This window comes from Leucoraja erinacea, chromosome 16, assembly GCF_028641065.1.
Source record: "Leucoraja erinacea ecotype New England chromosome 16, Leri_hhj_1, whole genome shotgun sequence".
NCBI lineage: Eukaryota > Metazoa > Chordata > Chondrichthyes > Rajiformes > Rajidae > Leucoraja > Leucoraja erinaceus.
This window is the reverse complement of record NC_073392.1, coordinates 16,863,896-16,883,579: the sequence shown is the minus strand read 5'-3', so window position 1 is coordinate 16,883,579 and position 19,684 is coordinate 16,863,896. Positions and strand designations below refer to the sequence as shown.

Sequence of the window (19,684 nt, the reverse complement as noted above, 5' to 3'; positions counted from 1 at the left end):
TTTCTCTTCTTTCCTCTCCTTTTTCCGGCATTGATACCTTTTCTCAACCAAAATGCCTTTTGCGCGGAGTGGCAAATAATATGTCCAGAATAATATGTTTATTATTGTCACATGTCCCGAGGGACAATGAAGAGCTTTGTTTTAGAAACATAGAAACATAGAAATTAGGTGCAGGAGTAGGCCATTCGGCCCTTCGAGCCTGCACCGCCATTCAATATGATCATGGCTGATCATCCAACTCAGTATCCCGTACCTGCCTTCTCTCCATACCCCCTGATCCCTTTAGCCACAAGGGCCACATCTAACTCCCTCTTAAATATAGCCAATGAACTGGCCTCAACTACCCTCTGTGGCAGAGAGTTCCAGAGATTCACCACTCTCTGTTTTGCATGCTATCCAAAAGGATCCAATATACCATACACAGATATAATCCATTCAAAATGTAGAAACAAGGAACTGCAGTTGCTGGTTTATACAAATGGACACAAAATGCTGGAGCAATTCAGGCAGTGAGGCAGCTGTAAAAGTTTGTAAGAGTCATTGGAGACAGGCCAAGTATTCGTAATAGTCTCAGTAAGGGTTGGTGTGCCTTCTTGGTTGCTGCATCAATGGTTGGTCCATGTGTAAACAGCATCACATACTGTATTTCACATGGGCAGCTAAGCGCCCAGTGGTAGGAATGCTGATTTCTCTTACTTCAGGTAGCCTCGGCAATCCCTCTCTATCCCTCCATCACCCAAGTTGCACTAGTTTTTCGTTTTCACCCTACAAACATCTAACCATGGCAAGTTTCCTTTATCATCATTACTTTTTTGCATATCTTTCATTTATTGTTTTTTATCTCTCCACACCACCGTCTATATTTCTTGTTTCCCTTATTCTTAACCCTGAAGAAGGGGCTCGACCCGAAACGTCACCCATTCCTTCTCTCCAGGGATGCTGCCTGTCCCACTGTTCCTCCAGCTATTTGTGTCTATCAATGGTTGGTCCATGACAGATCATTGAAGCTCTCAACCATTTCCACATCTGCACCATTGATGTTAACTGGGGCATGTACACCAGCATGCTTCCTGAAGTTAATAGCTAATTCCTCTGTCTTGCTGACATTGAGGGAGAGATTATTGTTATGACGCCACATTACTAAGTTCGCTATCTCCTTCCTGTACTCCATCTCACCATTGTTTGTGATTCAGCCCACCAGTGCTATTATCTCCAAACAATGAAATTAGAGATGAATTTGGCCATACAGTCGCGAGTGTAAAGGGAGTATTGTAAAGGATTGAAGGCGCAACCTTGTGGGGTACTGGTGTTTTAGAGTGATTGTGGAGGAGGTATTTTCACTTATCCTTACTTATCCTCACTTACGATTGAGGTCAGTGGATCAGAAAGTCAAGGATGCAGTGGCGGAGATTGGGGTTAATGTGTCTCTTCATGCACTTCATGATGGTGGATGTCAGATGGTTTTGATCATGATCTAAACTGAGCAAGCTAAATTTTTGGCTTTGTAGATTGATATCAGGAATCTAAAATCAAGAAAGTTTACCTTGAACATCAAAGATCATAGAAAAGCCACATCTTATTATTGTTAAAATGAAAAAGAAAGGACAAGGGAGTGGAATTTTACGCAGCTGGACTCAATTTAAGGTTACAGATAATCTAAAAAGTTTGTGCTTTTCTATGATGTATCGATGAACGTGAAGAAGATTTCAAGATTATAAACTTATTGTAAAGTGACTAATAAATTACTTCTGCTGGTCGACGATAAATAAAAAAATAAACGTAAGGAAGTCACAAGAATGTTAAGATTCATGTTAAGTCAGCACCGCCATTCAATGTGACCATGGCTGATCATCCCCAGTCAGTTCCCCGTTCCTGCCTTCTCCCCATATGCCCTGACTCTGCTATCTTTAAGAGTCCTATCTAGCTCTCTCTTGAAAGTATCCAGAGAACCGGCCACCACCGCCTTCTGAGGCAGAGAATTCCACAGACTCCAAACTCTCTGTGAGAAAAGGTGTTTCCTCATCTCCATTCTAAATGGCTTACCCCTTATTCTTAAACTGCGGCCCCTGGTTCTAGACTCCCTCAACATTGGGAACATGTTTCCTACCTCTAGCATGTCCAAACCCTTAATAATCTTATATGTTTCAATAGGATCCCTTCTCATCCTTCTAAACTCCAGAATGTACATGCCCAGACGCACCATTCTCTCAGCATATGACAGTCCCACCAGCCCGGGAATTAACCTTGTAAACCTATGCTGCACTTCCTCAATAGCAAAATTATCATTCCTCAAATTAGGGAACCAAAACTGCAATACTCTACTCACTAGGGCCCTGTACAACAGCAGAAGGACCTGTTTGCTCCTAAACTCATCTCCTCTTGATTTAAAGGCCAACATGCCATTCGCTTTCTTCACTGCCTGCTGTACCTGCATGCTTACTTTCATTGACTGATGAACAAGGACCCCCAGGTCCCGTTCCACTTTTCCCTACTTGACACCATTTAGACAGTAATCTGCCTTTCTGTTTTTGCTACCAAAGTGGATAACCTCACATTTATCCACATTAAACTGCATCTTCCATGCATCTGCCCACTCACCCAACCTGTCCAAGTCACCCTGCATGTTCATAGCAATCTCCTCACAGTTCAGACTGCCACCCAGCTTTGTGTCATCTGCAAATTTGCAAATGTTACTTTGAATCCCTTCATCTAAATCATTGATGTATATTGTAAATAGCTGCTGTCCCAGCACCGAGCCTTGCGGTGCGCCACTAGTCACTGCCTGCCATTCTGAAAGGGACCCGTTAATCCCTACTCTTTGTTTCCTTTCTGCCAATCAATTTTCTATCCATGTCAGCACTCTACCCCCAATACCATGTGCCCTAATTTTACCCACTAATCTCCTATGTGGGACCTTATCAAATGCTTTCTGAAAGTCCAGATCCACTACATCCACTGGCTCTCCCTTGTCCATTTTCCTAGTTACATCCTCAAAAAATTCCAGAAGATTAGTCAAGGATGATTTCCCCTTTGTAAATCCATGCTAATTCAGACCGATCCTGTTACTCCTATCCAAATGTGCCGCTATTTCATCTTTTGTAATTGACTGCATGCAAGGAACCATGCACCTGCACTCCTATATCCCTATGCTCTACTACACTCCCAGAGGCCTACCATTCACTGTGTAGGTTCTGCCCTTCTCAAAATGCGTTACCTCACACTTCTCACTATTATATTGAGTTAACACAATTAACCAGCAAATGACTTTTTCCTGCAATCTCCATGATGCATGGCCTTGCCGTCTGGTCATACAAGGATCTGATATAAAATTTAAGGAAATAGTTTAATAGGTATAGTATTCCCTGGAGTTCATTGGAGATATTTCACTTTTTCAAGAAATATTGAGAACATCATTGAACCTTTACCTCTATCCACCTAATAATCTGTAGCAATGAGAGAAATGGAATGAACTTTCTGTTTCAGGAGTCCTGAATACATGTGACATGGCCTGCTCATCGGAGCTGACTGAAGGTTAATTGGAAGTCAATGCTAGGCAAATTTGCATGGGAGAGAACACTTACATTAGTTCACTTCTCCCACCGATGGATGTAGAAGACTTTGCTGATACAGCATTGTTGGTATTTCACCAATGCTCTGGTGCCTAACGTAGGTGCTCCAAGCTTCAGAAGCATTTAGGAAGGTGGCAATCACTGGTAGACCTTAAACTTTGTGTTGCATTTGAGGTTCCTCAGACACCTAAAGGCTCTGCTGGCACTGAAGACAATGGTGAATTCCATCACCATTCTCTGCCTCAATAGAGGCCTCTAAGATATGGAAAGAGGTCCCCATTTTCTTGAGATTTATCATGGACAATTACAATCAGGGATGTGTTGTGCAGCAGATCATGCTGAGAGAGGATCTTAGTTTTGCATTCTCATAGACACATAGAAACATAGAAATTAGGTGCAGGAGTAGGCCATTCGGCCCTTCGAACCTGCACCGCCATTCAATATGATCATGGCTGATCATCCAACTCAGTATCCCTTGTTCAGCTCAGTATTCTCCTTGTGTAAAACCAATTCCATCAGATGTTTTGATCATTGAATTGACAATGATTTGGATCTTAGTCTCCCAGAGTGTGTATACACTATAACTGTTGCAATCTTTAGAAATGTAGAACATGACAGAAACATTTCTTCAGATTGTCTGAACAACGGTCTTGATCCGAAATGTCACCTATTCCTTTTCTCCAGAGATGCTGCCTGACTCACTGAGTTACTCCAGCATGTTGTTTCTATCTTCGGTGTAAACCAGCATCTGTAGTTCCTTCCTACACTTGACAGAAACATTGATAGTTGTATGTGTTTTTTTTTAGTTCATAACATGGTTCGTTTAAAAATTCAAGCTTGCTTTTTGAAAAGGCAATTAACAGTAGACACAATGTGTGGAATTCAGGGTAGCAACCACCAAAAGCACATTGAAAAGTATGGTAGTTTAGACAAGCAAAATGAATAGAGAACATAGAATTTGAACATAGAATTCTTAATGATTAAATTAACTTTTTGATTAGTGCTTAATTCCACAGAAGAAATATGAACTAAATGCAATTTATTGAAGTGAAAGAGAGACTGGTATTTATGAGGAATACCACAAGCCTTCAGAAAATATCCTATTATTATGGATACAACAAATAAAGCACTGTTGAAATGGGGTCACAGTAAATAGCTCTCAGTGTACAGTGAGTGGATGTGAAAAGTGGGATAACATGGAACGAGTATGAACAAGTGATTGATGTAAATGTGAGGGAAAGTGCCTCTTTCCATACTGTATCTTTAAACTATGTTTACACAAAGTCATGTAATGACATTGGGGACATGTGCAGGAGAACCAGTGCAGTAAGCTATATTGCATTCAGTCAATGAAAGGTCATGTGATAATGCAGTCAACATCCCACTCCAATCATTCTTTCTTCTCCTTCCTCCCGTTTGGCAGAAGAGACAAAAGCTTGAAAATACTGCATAGAAATACTGCCCTTTTAGCCCATGATGTCTGTGGCAAACATGTTGCCAAATTTAACTCATCGCTTCCGCCTGCTCGGGATCTATATCCTTCCTTTCTCTCAATATTCCTGTGCCTATCTAAAAGCTTCTTAAAAGTTCCTCTCACATTTGTTTCTCACACATCACCTTAAAACTTTCCCATCTCAGCTTAAAGCTATGTCCTCTGGTATTTTTCATTTCCCCCTGGAAAATGTTTCTGTCAATTGACCCTATTCATACTTATCATTATTTTAATAAACTTCTTTAAGGTCTCTCGTTAGCCTCCGATTCTCCAGAGAAAACAATCCACGTTTGTCCAACCTCTCCTTATAGCCAGTACCCTCTAATCCAGGCAACATCCAGGGAAACTTTTTCTGCACCCTCCCCAAAACATCCATATTCCTTTTTTGTAATGGGATAGCCAGAAACACAAACAATACACCAAACGCAGCAAACCAGTTATCGGAAGCTGCAACTTGACCTCCTGACTCTTATACTCAGTGCTGATGAAGGCAAGCATACTATACATCTTATTTACCCATCTACTCGTGTTTCTACTTTCAGAAAACATATGGTCTTGGGCCTGAAGATTGTTCTGTACACCAATGTAGTTAAGGCTCCTGCCATTCACTGTATACTTTCTCCATACATCTGACTTCCCAAAGTGCAACACTTCAGATTTTTTTGGATTAAACTCTCACTGCTATTTCTCCATCTATATCTGTAACTGATCTATATCCTGCTCTATCCATTGACAGCCTTCTGCACCATCCACAACTCAATGTATGATACCTATAAATGCAGCTGAACATACAGACCAAGGCAGAAGTGTTCAATGAAACGGAAGCCTCTATGTAAAACATCCATTAGGTGCTGAACTAGCCATTGTTTAGAGATATACGGTGCAGAAACAGGCCCTTCAGCCCACCGAATATATGCTGACCAGAGATCATCCCGTAGACTAGCACTATCCTACACACGAGGGACAATTAACAATTTTACCAAAGCCTATTAACCTACAAACTTGCAGGTCTGTGGAGTGTGGGAGGAAACCCACGTGGCCACAGGAAGAACATACAAACTCCGTATAGACAGCACCTATAATCAGGATCGAAACTTTGCTGCTGTGCCACCCATTCTACTTCCTATCCACATATTAAGCAGTTAACCATTACTGTATTTACACAAGCTGCTCATCTTGGGAAGGAGGAATGATTAAAATGTCATTTCATCATATGTTTAAATAGGCTGCTTATCCTTACTGTGCCTTTCTTTTTGGTGCATTTTGTCAAAATAAGGACTGGCAGTGGAACACAGTTTTGTGGTTTACACTTCATATCAAGTGACAGCATCAAGCTCTCCACATCAGATACACTTCCCACATTGTTTTGACAGATTGCCTCAACTCCTTGTTCAGAATCACATTCCTTCTTACATTTCCACCTCCCACTCCCAGCATGGCTAAGGCCTTTCCAAAACAGACAGCTGAGTCAATGTCAAACCTCCTTATCTTCTTAAGATAGACACAAAAAGCTGGAGTAACTCAGCGGGTCAGACAGCATCTCTGGAGAAAAGGAATAGGTTATTTCAGGCCAAGACCCTTCTTCAGTGTGAAGAAGTTTTCTCCAGTTACTCCAGCATTTTGTGTCTATCTTCGGTTTTAACCAGCATCTACAGTTCCTTCCTGCATTTTATCTTCTTTTAAGGCAGTCTCCCGGGGTCAAAGAAGACTTGCTTTCATTGCATATGAGGAGCAGAAGTTGTCAATGCATTAATTCTTTTAATGTGGAGTGGTGTTTGCACACTGGATGCCACAGTGTGTGACTCAGTCTGTGTAAGCATCTGTGCAAACAACAGTTGTGGAGGAACCCAGAGGATCAGGCAGTATTTGGGAAGGGAGATGGACAGACACCATTTTGGGTAACTAGCCAAAATGTTGTCTGTCCATTTCCCACCACTAATGGTTCCCCCAGCACTTTGCCCTTTGATCATGTTTTGGAGAATCCAGGCCAGGTCCACAATTTCCCAGGCATGAATTCTCATTCAGCCTCCATCATCACATAACATCCATAATGACCTACGATTGCGGGAGGTGCACTCGGGCACAGAGGTGGACGGGCGAGGAGAAAGGCGTTGCGTCCAATGAAGGCGATGGCTGGAGGCCCGCAGCAGCCTGGGGCTTGCCTGTATCGGGCACCACTCATAAGAGCTAGGGCGTGGACTGGACTCTGAAAATGGCACCTAAACATGGGCTCAATAGACTATTTCTGTACACTTGTTAATCGAGGATGTGCTTAGATATGGGAATACTGTACTGGACTGTATGTAAGAAAATAATTTATCTGTGTGTTTGCACATGTGATACTAAAAGCACAATTGAACCACTGCCCGAAATTCTTGGTGCCATCATCCCCAATAGAACAGAACAGTACAGCACAGGCATAGGCCCTTTGGTGCCATGTTTATTCCAAACATGATGCCAAGACCAACTTTTACCTGTCTGCACATAATACACTTTATTATCTGCACATCCATGTGCCAAACTAGAATCTATTAAATTACATAATCACATCTGCCTCCACCACTACCTCTCAGAGCATTCCAGGCACTCGCCATTCTCTGTGTAAAAAAACGTTTTCCACCCCACTCTCACCATAAAACTATGCCCTCTGGTGTTCGATAATTCCATCCTGGAAAAAAGGTTCTGACTGTCGATCCTATCTATCCCTCTCACAATTTTATATATCTATCAGATCTCCCCTCAACATCAGTGTTCCAGAGAGAACAATCTAAGGCTGTCTAACCTCTTCTTGTAGCTACTACCCCCTAAACCAGACATCTTTCTTGTAAACCTCCTCTGCACCATTTCAAAAGTGTCCACATCTTTCATGTAATGGGACGACTAAAACCGTACACAACACACCAAAGTCCATTAAAGCTGCATCATGACTTCCTTATACTCAATGCCCCAAGCAATGAAAGTTACACCATAAATGCCCATTATACAATCTGTTTGGGTAGCATACAAAAAAAAGCTTTTCACTGTTCCTTGGTACATATGACAATAATACTCTATTATTAGGATGCTTCTTACATCTTCTAGTATGCTTAAAGCCTCTGCTATTTCCTTATTCCCCCTTATGAATTCCCTAGCCTCATATTCAATGAGACCAATGTTTAACTAGACTCATGTATTTGTGGAAGATCTCTGTCTGTTTTTATATTTCTAGCTAGCTTACTCTTGTAATCTATTTGATCCTTTCTTTACAGTATCCTGTACTGATTTCTAAAACCTTTCCAATCTTCTGGATTATTACTAATTTATACAACAGTTCCTTTTCTTTCAATTTGATAACATCGTTCACTTCCTCAGTTAACCACAGATGGATCAAATTTCTTCATTTCTCAATCAAATATTTTTCTTGAAGTTTTGAAATATCCTTAAATGTCTACCACTGCTTATCTGCAGTCTTATCCAATTCATTTTCCCAGTTCATTTTCTGTCTATCTTGATATCTTTGTAGTTGCCTTTACTTAAATTAATTTAATCTTCCATTTATTTAATATTATCAACCTCTTTACTGCTTCATCTTATTGGATTCTGCAGTTGGAATACCAATCATCATTGCTCTCCATACTTCACTCCCTTCTGTACAAAATATTTGGCATCTATGGATTTATATGGATTTTACACTGATGTAAGGAGACATGGCTGGAGGATAATAATTAGTTATCTTTGCCTTTATTACTGCCTATCAGTGTCAGAGATTATGGGGAGAAGGCAGGAAAATGGGGTCAGGAAGGAGAGATAGATCAGTCATGATTGAATGGTGGAGTAGAATTGATGGGCCAATGGTCGATCATATGTGTAGCCCACATATGTCTCCATACTCCTCTGGCAAGATCTTCTCCTTTGTAATGTTCATCCTGTCCATAGGATCCATAACACTTTGGTTTTCCCATTTTCCCCAGCAAGCACGGCGATTTCATCTCCAAGAACCAAATTCCTATCTTATCTTTCAGGCGCCAGAATTGAAATATTAAGTAGCTCTCTGGGCTGACATATGACCATTTGACAAATACATATCTGTGCATTTACTCCCCACTTCATTGAAGGAGTACTGCCCAGGTCTCTACAAACCAGTTTAGATTAATTTTGTTCAGAGATACAGCGTGGTGACAGGCCCTCGGCCCACTGAGTCTCCGTTGATCAGCGATCCCCACCTACACACTCTAGGGGCAATTTACAATTTTACCAAGCCAATTAGTCTACAAACCTATATGTCTTTGGAGTGTGGGAGGAAACCGGAGAAAGCCCATGCAGGTTATGAGAAAGAACTTACAGACTCCATACAAGCAGCGCCTGTAGTCAGGAATGAACCGGGTCTCTGGCTCGATAAGGCAGCAACTCTACTTCTGTGCCCAGGAACCTGGTTTAGGAACTTTGAGCAACTTCTCCTTTAAATTATGAATTGCTACCCAATTAGTTTAGTTTAGTTTAGTTTAGAGATAGAGCACAGAAACAGGTCCTTCGGCCCACCGGGTCCCCATCTACCAGCGAGCCCCGCACATTAACACTATCCTACACTATCCTACACACTACGAACAATTTACCCATACACCAAGCCAAATAACCTACAAACCTGTATGTCTTTGGTGTGTCGGAGGAATCCGAAGATATAGGAGAAAACCCACACGGTCACGGGGAGAACATACAAACTCCAATCAGACAGCACCCGTAGTCGGGATCGAACCCGGGTCTCCCATGCTGCAAGGGCTGTAAGGCAGCAACTCTACCGCTGTGCCACCATGCCGCCAATTCACACATCCTCTTTGAATTCTATCATTGCATTCACTGCAACCACTGAGAGTAGCGTTCTAGTTGTCATGCTCTCATTCACATGTGCGGGAATCTCAATGTTGCTGTTGTTCATGTGGGATGTGCAGCAAATGCTGTCAGTTTCACCAACAATGTCATACAAATTTTAAATTAATGGTCGGAAGGTTCTTTATTATATTTAAATGGATTGTATCATTTGAATGTTAACCCAATGCTATTTTTAAAATTCAGCGAACATAGCAATCAGTTGTGTTGTAATTAACCGCTGGCATTTAGCCTGGCAGCTGTAATCTCAGCAGTATCCCTTAAACTGATATATAGCACTAGCCATTATCCAGTTTGCAGCTCAACTACATTCCACTCTGCTGCTCAGTAATCATGTGCTGAGAGTGTTTATAATAGTTTGAATTTTGGGATGATCTTATTGTCCCAAGTGATCCTCATCTGCCCACGGGCATAGAAAGAAGAGTGTTTTATTGTCGTATGTCTCAGATAGAACAATGAAATTCTTGCTTGTTTTGTCACTCCCTGATTCTCTCCCTAAATTCTTTTACATCTCTACCCCTCTACTCTTTTAAGATGTTTCTTGAATTCTCCCTAATCTGGCATTTAGCCATCCATTGCTCATGCCAAACATCGTTTGCCGATGCTCCTATAAAATATCTGGGTCATTTTGTTAAAGGTACTACATAAAGACACTCCTCTTTCTCCCCTTATCTGCCTACACTCGTCTTCTTTCATTATCTGACATCCTTCGTCTACCTTTTCACCTCTAATATTGGTCACTTATTCCACCCATCAAATCCCCCTCATCTGTATCCACCTATCACTTATCAGGCTGTTCCACCTCTTCCCCACCCCCCCTTACTTATTTATTCCAACTTCCTCGTATCATGACTATCAGTTTGAAGAAGGGTCCCTACCCCAAACTACGTTTGTTCATCTCCCTTACAGATGTTGCCTGACTTGCTGAGTTTTTCAAAACACTTTGTATTTTACTAAAGATTCCATCTGCAGTTCTTTCTGTCCATGTAGATACAACATTTTGCTGTCAGGGCACAACTCAAACGTATCTTTAGACCTTAGAGGTACAGTGGGGAAACATGCCCTTCAGTCTGTGGGTCCACGCCAACCAGCAATCACTTTGTATACCAGCACTATCCTACACTGGGGACAATTTACAATTCACAGAAGCCAATTAACCTACAAACCTGCACATCTTTGGATATGGGGGGAAACCGGAGCATGCAGAGAAAACCTATATGGTCACAGGGAGAATGTACAAACTCCAAAGACAGCACCCGTAGTCAGGATCGAACCGGGGTCTCCGGCACTGTAAGGCAGCAACTCTATCGCTGTGCCACCATGCCTAGCAGACAGCAATCACCATAAAGATTTTATTTCCTGCTGCTTGGTGCACTCACTTACACACCAGGACCAAAGCGGAGACTCACTTATTGGATACATTTGCTGACAGAGAGAGGTCATCGGTACTCCCCTTTTAAATTCAGTTTTAATGTACTGTCTTCCAAACGTTTGCTATTTATTGTGATGCTCAAGTGTGTTAAATGCCACCACTCTCCTCCAAAACCAGACGCTGCAAACATACAAGAATTCTTTGCCTCATAAATTTTATGGCAGGCATTAGAACTACAAAGAGAATGAGATTTATCACTCAATCATAAAAACAGTCCCGATTGACAACAGTCTTGCTGCAATACACTGCCCTTTCCTGAATCTGTTTATTTAGGGACTTTTCAGTGCGTTTCTTTAATTTGGTAAGGATGCACAGTCTCAAATGGCAGATTTCTATGTGTTGGTCACTTGGTGGAAAGTCAATGATGTTAAGTGGCACATCCATAATGAACCCTGGGACCTGACAGTTCCAGGCATGGTGCCAAATTTCTGATACAGCACTACCAAAGGCATCATTAAGAACCCATGTCTTTGAAAGTATTGGACAGCTCATAAAGCAAAACTCCCTTCCTGCAGATGCAATGGGAGTTAGGAAGTAGCTCTGCGTCTGAATAAAACTGTTTGTGTCTATGGTCTAAGTGGATACAGTACCGAAGGTAGACACAAAAAGCTGGAGTAACTCAGCGGGTCAGGCAGCCTCACTGGAGAAAAGGAATAGGTAAAGTTATGGGTACCAATGGTCAATATCTATACTGTATTACAAACTGAACAAAAGCCCCATTAAAAAAAAAAAATGTGCAGTATGTTGGCAGGGAGAGAAACAACTAACATTTCAAATCAATCATCACAACTACAGGATTTGTCCAAAGGAGATGTAAGTAGTTTAAGCATCGCCGGGGAAAGGACTGGAGTGTGAAGAAGACAGCTCACAGGCAATAGCTCAAAGGAGCCCTATCTCTCCTGCCCAGGCATGGTCCAAGAAGGGAATCATTCCCCAAGACATGGACCACACCTCGTGCAGCCCCAGTGCCTCCATCCAAACCCAGGGGACTACTCCGCATCACTTGATCTACTGAGCCTTTTCAGTTCACATTTCACATTTCCAGCGCCTGCAGTATTGGAATTATTTTTCATCTTGTCTACAGCTGATGTGCATGAACAAGAAAAACCAAGGACAGGGCGGCAGCAGAAAGCTGCAGGAATTTATAGAGATGGAGAATCAAAAATAGTCAAGGGATGCAGGTCATGGCTAGTGGGAGATGGGTTGCATCTTGCAAGGTTGAGGGAAGTATGATAGTCTATCTTAGATCGAGAGTTAGGTTAATTTCTTTCTTATTATTTTTAAAAATATTTTTGCAATAATAATGGAATTTTTAATTTGCCTGACAACGGTCAATTTCTAGTATTTTGCTTATGCAAACTCAAAAACAATTTAAGTTGATAGGTTATTATGTTCATTTGAAGCAATTTCAAGAATGGTGCATCTCCATTAGATCAAGAGAAAAAAGCAATACAATTCTCAACAAGCAGGAGATGGGGGGCATACATGTTGTCCTCAATTTCAACCTGCCAGAATCAGAGCAGATGACTTCTTACGAAATACAGAAATTCAGGACTACACGTGTGCAGACCCACCAGTCCCCCACTTCACACTTTCCAAGGCTATCATACTTCCCTCAACCTTGCAAGATGCAACCCATCTCCCACTAGCCATGACCTGCATCCTGCAGTGGGGCATCAGCTGCTGGCACTACAGCTTTAAAGGAGTTTATATTTTCTCTTTTGTTTATTATATTTATTATACTTTCTCATTTATTATATTGTTTACAGTGTACTATGTTTGCATATTCTGTTGCTGCAAGTAAGAATTTCGTTGTTCTATCTGGAACAAATGACAATAAAATACTCTTGACTCTTTTGATGGTTTGAATGAACAAATGCAAAGTACTTCATTGCTATATTAATGGAAGCATTAAACTATTTAAGATTACCGTTGAAAGAAAGCAGTATAAATACATCAAAAATTCGCCCTCTGATGCCATCAAACACAATACATGATTAACCATATATATATATTAGGCAACCCAGAAAATATATATATAATGATTATCTGATAATCATATATATATATATATATATATATATATATATATATATATATATATATATATAATGATTATCAGATTAATTTTCTGGGTTGCCTAATCTGGCGAGTGATGGGAGTGGAGTAAGCATGGAAGCCTTTCTCCACGATGTTACTGTAAATAACAAGTCTGTCCACCCATAGTGAAATCATAAATAATTGATCATAATTAATCAAAGATCTTCACTAAATGGTGAAAATGGGTCTGCCAGTTGACAAATAGGGACATAAATTGAGGATTTATCACCACCAAAATCAGAGCTGTAGCAAGATTTATTTTTAACAAAGATTCTGATCACTCGAAGGAACTGCAGATGCTGGTTTAAACCGAAGATAGACACAAAATGCTGGAGTAACTCAGCGGGCCAGGCAGCATCTCTGGAAAGAAGGAATGGGTGATGTTTTGGGTCGAGACCCATCTTCAGGCGTGTATACAGCAGGCCTACCGAAGATTTTCTGGCACCCTTGTCGGTTTATCCATTTTGCCAAATCCACAGAGGTCATATAATAATGATACAACAATAACCTCTGACCCACTAAGTATACCCCTCCCCTATCACTAAAGCACCATGGACTGCTAGAAACTTAAATTAAATAAATATTAAATTTAAATTAAATGTGTTTATGCTTGATCCTACGACTAAAACTTGGACCTAGTTTAGAAACCACAGTCAGAGTTAAATGTAAGCAAAATAAGTTAAGAATTGCACAAAACTGAGGGATCACCACCAACAACTGTAGATGTAAATAAATAACTCTGGACGGAGGGACATGTCCCCAAAGAGTGCGTGCCTCTCACAGGGAATTTCAGGTGCACTCTTGTAGGTTTGGCTGGATGAAAGGAGGTGCCAGACCATCAGTTGCCAGAAACAATCAGTGGCAATTATTTATGTCTACTTTCTGTCCAGTACTTACCATTACTTATTTGTATCTGTCAAATTTAATGCTCATTCCATGCAGTATTCCCTCTTGTAATCCGATACACAAATGTTGTCATTCCATGTCAATCTTGCTCCAATGATTCAATGATATGTTATTGTCACATTTACATAGGTACAGTGAAATACTTTGTTTATCATACAACCAGGTAAAATCATACAGCAGACCTCATTTAGGCAGTACACATGAGGTTACAAAAGTTCACCGAACTGTCCTATCTTCTGCCTGCCATTGTACGCGGCAGCAGTCCCCTCCCATCACTGGGTCCCCTCTTCAGTCTTGGGATCCCCCTTCATTCTTATCTTTGAACGTCCCTCCTCGCTCTCGCAACCCATCGTTCTCTTGTTATCTGATGTAGTTAGTTAACGTGTCATGTGCAGCTTCTAACTTGCACAATGAACCCAGTATCGTGCTAATCTCAGAGACTAGGTCAAATTCACCAGTGCAGTGACTATTATTCATTGCAACATTCTTTAAATTTTAATATTTCAGCCTAATTCAGGTTAAATACTATTTGCAATATCAGTTATCACTGCAATCACTTATTTTCACCCCGCTGTGCCAGGTTTCACAATTGCATTCATAACTAAATTTTAATCTTACTACCCTGCAAAAAAAAACATCACAAGCACACAATTTCATCTCAGGATAATTTAAATCTCATATTAAAAGATGTCAGCTGCTACTGGGGTCAAGTCCCATGCTAACAAGAAGCAAATAAATTGGACTGACATGCCACAGAAGTATTGTTCTGCACAATGCTGTGTTTTACACCCTCGTCCGAACTTTAAAAGTTATTAACTGGCAGTGAAAAAACTGGCTGTCAAAAACTTGGCAACATCTTGAAATTGTGCAAGTGCATTAAAATGCAAGTTTATTCTTATGTAATTAATATCCCAGGATTGACTTCCCAGTTGAATATTCAGGATCTAGGACACAGTTTCCTCAAAACGGTGACACAGTGGACAGGATGGTGAGGAAAGCATACACCATGTAGAAACAAAGAACATCAGATGCTGGTTTATACCAAAGAGGGACACAAAGTGTTGGAGTAACTCAGCGGGTCATGCAGCATCGCTGGCGAAAAGTGTCACCTATCCTTTTACTCCAAAGATGCTGCCTCACCCAATGAGTTACTCCGGCACATTGTGTCTATCAAGGCATACAACATGGTTTCTTTCTTGGGTTGGGGCATTGAGTGCAAGAGTTTGGATGTTACTTTACGGTTATAAAGTCGCTGGCTGATTTACACCGACAGTTAACTGATGTTTTCACAGAGAACTCTTGAATAGCTGAAGTGCATGGGTCTGTATGCTTCAGACTTTCTCAGCTCCGCACCACAGTGCAGAAATACAGAACATGCTGCAAGTTAGATGCAGATGGATCTCTTTTCAGTTTGGCCTAGATTTCCACCATTCAGCCTACAACCAACCTCCCCACACTGAACCATGGATGATTCATTGCAGTGGGAGCAGGGACTTAGCCCTGGCGCCCAAAAACAAGTGTAGCGCACCTCTCTCTACATATAATGCTGTCATGACCCCTTTTAGCACCATTAGTGCTCCCACTCCTGGGAATGCATCAAAGTACTTGTCAATTTCCTATTCATATTTTTACTTCACTAACGTCAGTTTAACATCAGCTCTTATCAGGCAACTGAACCATCCTAACACAACTAGGGAGCAGTCCTGAACTACTAACGACCTCATTGAAGAACCTCGGACTATCTTTCATCGGAATTTACTCGCTTTATCTTGCACTAACGTTATTCATATAATTCTCTTTATTGTGTATCTGTAAACTATGGATTGTAATCGTGTATTATATTTCCGCTGGCTCGTTTAAATGCAACAAAAGCTATTCACTGTACCTTGGCACATGTGACAATAAACTAAACTAAATATATTTCAGTAATGAAGTAAGAATCATAGAACTGTACAGCACGGAAACAGACCCAATGGCATACCATGCTGGCTTTTATGCCCATTTACACTGATCCCATTTGTCCACATGGGATATTAACTGACAAGTCTTTAATATTTTTTGCAAATTTGTTTTTAATTTCAATTTTGTTTCTATCTCTGATCATGAGAAAGAGTGAAAAGGACATTGGTCAGCCCATGACCAAGGCCCCAGTCTCTGCCTGACTTCTGCTCTGTCTTATGAAATGACGGAGGCAAGGAAACCCACAGAGCATTAGGGTCCACAGGGCCAGGAAAAGGCCTGCTATCAACTTAGACTTGGTCCGCCAGCAAGATCCACCTTAACATTCAGGGCAATGTCATTCCCACAAATAGTGAACACAGGGCGGCATGGTGGCGCAGCGGTAGAGTTGCTGCCTTAACGCGCCAGAGACCCGGGTTCCATCTTGCACGGAGTATGCACATTCTCCTCATGACCTACATAGATTTTCTCCGGGAAGCTCCGGTTTCCTTCCACACACCAAAGTTTGTAGGTTAATTGGCATGGTAAAACATTTAAATTGTCCCCAGTGTCTGTAGGATATTGTCAGTGTGCGGGGGTCGCTGATTGGCGCGGACATGGTGGGCTGAAGGGCTTGTTACCGCGCGCTGTATCACTAAACTGAACATTCAGGATCCTGAAATTACTGTATTTTGCTCTCTGGTGGAAGAGAGTCAACCCATTATAAGATTTGTTTAGTTTTGTGTGGGATGTTAACAGTGATAAATCTAGTCTCCATACTATAAAATGGATGTAAACTATTGATTGTTGTGTACAAATATGGGGCCCAGTATTGGGCAATATCACTTTAACTGCTGCCAAAGTGTGTGACAGGCCAAGTAAGCATGCCAAGTAGGAGAGAAATTAGTCTTGAGCACATAATTTAAACTCAATTAAAGCATAATGTAATTAGAATTTAGCTGTCCATTTACTTTCAAATCCACTTAAATGTTTAATGCTGAGCAAAAATGAATGTGTGATCAAACATTAATAAAGTTTCCTCCTTGCAATCTGAATACTAATATCAATTCATCTAAAGCAGAGTCCAAAATGATAAATATTCATTAAAAATATATATACATTATAAAAAATGTTATTCCTTAAAACTAAAGCTGTTCCTTCAGTCTCAGAGCAACATGGAAGAAAAAGACTTATTAGCTGGGCTTCAAAGCACCAGCACCAGCATGAAGAGATTAATTTATCCCACTTTCGTGGCATGTAGCAAATGCTATATCAGCATAAGAGGCGGAGGTGGGGAGACGTGTGGGTGATGAGTTGGGACAGGCAGAAATTAGTGCTGAATCATCGACTCCCCAAAGCAGACCTGTTTTTGTTGGAAGCAGAGCTGCCAACTCTCACGCATTGAGCGTGAGACTCACGCATTTTGCTCAATTCTCACGCTCTGATGCTGATCACAAATTTCTCACGCTCGGTCATGAGAAATTCTGTGATCAACGAGAATAAATATCAACTGCTTTTGTGCGCGTCTGTTGACAAGGCAGCAGCATTCTTATTCACTGTTATTTTCACTTGACTGAACCGTCACACACCTCCAAAGCATGTCCCCATGCATATTTACATTGCAAGACATGGACCGGGCAGTGAATGAGTGTCACCCAGCATAGCCCCCCCCCACCGCACACTGTTTTGGCTGGACATGTTTCAATGTCTCCGGCTTTGGACGAGGAGCTGCTATGCTCTGAGCAACCTGGTCATGGGTGTTGGAGAGCTGGAAGCAGAAGCAGCAGTTGCGGACGGGGAGCCGGGGGCTGGTGGGTGTTTGCCGAGCTAGTGTGTCGCTCGCTGCAGCTCTGGCCATGGAGCAGCCTCAGTACAAGAGTCCCGGGCCGTCGGACCGTGTGTGGACTGGAATTTGAAAATGGTGCCAAAATATAGTGTCTCGTACACCTGGGATCAGTAAACTATTTCTGTACAATTTGCTACTCGGGGATGTGCTAGAGTGTGGGAATCCCCTACTGGATTGCTTATAAGAAAATCATTTCAATGTGCGTTTGCACTTCACACATGTGAAAATTATTTTCACACATTACAAAATCACCATTGAACCATTGCTTCTTGCAATCCACCCTCCACCCTATAATTGTTTTTTTCTAAATCTTTCTGTTAGCAAGGAAACATTTAACCCAAAACCAATATAATGTAAATACTAAGCACGTGAAGATCAGCCTAGCCATCAAACCTACTCTGACCCACTTGCTAGCTGGAGTATCACTTGTATAACGCTCCCTTCCTCTGCTGCAACAGGTCATTAGATTTACGGTGACTAATCTCAAAGCTAAAACAAAAATCATTCCAAACCAGATTTATAAATCAAATATCCCCAAATTATTCACAAACCTCAACCGATCAGTTTCTAATTTCTGTCTTCCATTGCTCATTCTTTACATTCCCTTTACAACCCTAAATTCCAGCGTTGTATGGAACAGTATGGAGGTTACTGCTGAAGACGCAGAGCTAGTTTTGAATGGCCCCATGGGCATCTAATATCTGCTCGTGCCTTCTGCAGGCATGGTGCAGGTTGGCTTTGCAAGTCATTCATGAAATCTGGTCTCCCTTCCGAGGTGGCACTGGAAACGCAGGAAGACACTGTCCTCTAAAGGCCCTATTCAGCTGTAGTGGACCTCTACACCTGTCCCCCATAAAGAGAGACAACCAAGTTGTCCAAATCTACTGGCATGTATCCATTAATCATTTGGGATCCTACTGTAACTATTCTATTGAAGGGAACATCTGAGGCATTATTATTGACCCACGCACAAAAACCCGTGTACACTTTCCAGACAGGTGTCTTGCCAAGGATAAGGAGAGGGACATGTACTTGTGTAGGAAGGAACTACAGATGCTAGTGTAATCCAACGATAGGGATGTGGAGGGTTTGTTGCCTATTGGCAAAATAAGCTTTTTCTGAACCTTATACCACACATCTGATTGTTTTTAGTCAATTACATTGTTCCAATGGGATTGATTGCAACTGTGGCTCTCACTTGCAAACCAACTAGTCTAATACATTTTGTTTCTGGAGAAGCTAAGGGTATGTTTATCTGAAATATTATAGCAAAGAAGAGTGAAATGTTCTATCGCCTTTCCACTGCACGACAGCACAAAGCCATCAGCAAAACACAATGTATAGTTTGAATATAATTCAAGGCTTTACAACTGCTCCAAAAATATATCTTCCACATGAACTAGCTGCTGCTGACTCCCACACACTCAGTCATATTGTTTCAGAGATTTTGTCAGTTCAAATATCTCAGGGGAGTAAACAATTGGAACCTCATTATGACTGTCAATTCCAAGTTTGTTCCTGACCTTTAACATATTGAC

The 19,684-nt window shown here is 41.3% G+C and overlaps 1 protein-coding gene across 2 annotated transcripts in view; it reads right to left on the bottom strand.

Annotated features, from left to right (window-relative positions):
• LOC129704549 (metabotropic glutamate receptor 7-like) overlaps nucleotides 1-19,684 on the bottom strand; it is a 464,128-nt gene that overhangs the window by 55,341 nt on the left and 389,103 nt on the right. The gene's annotated exons all lie outside the window — the stretch shown is intronic.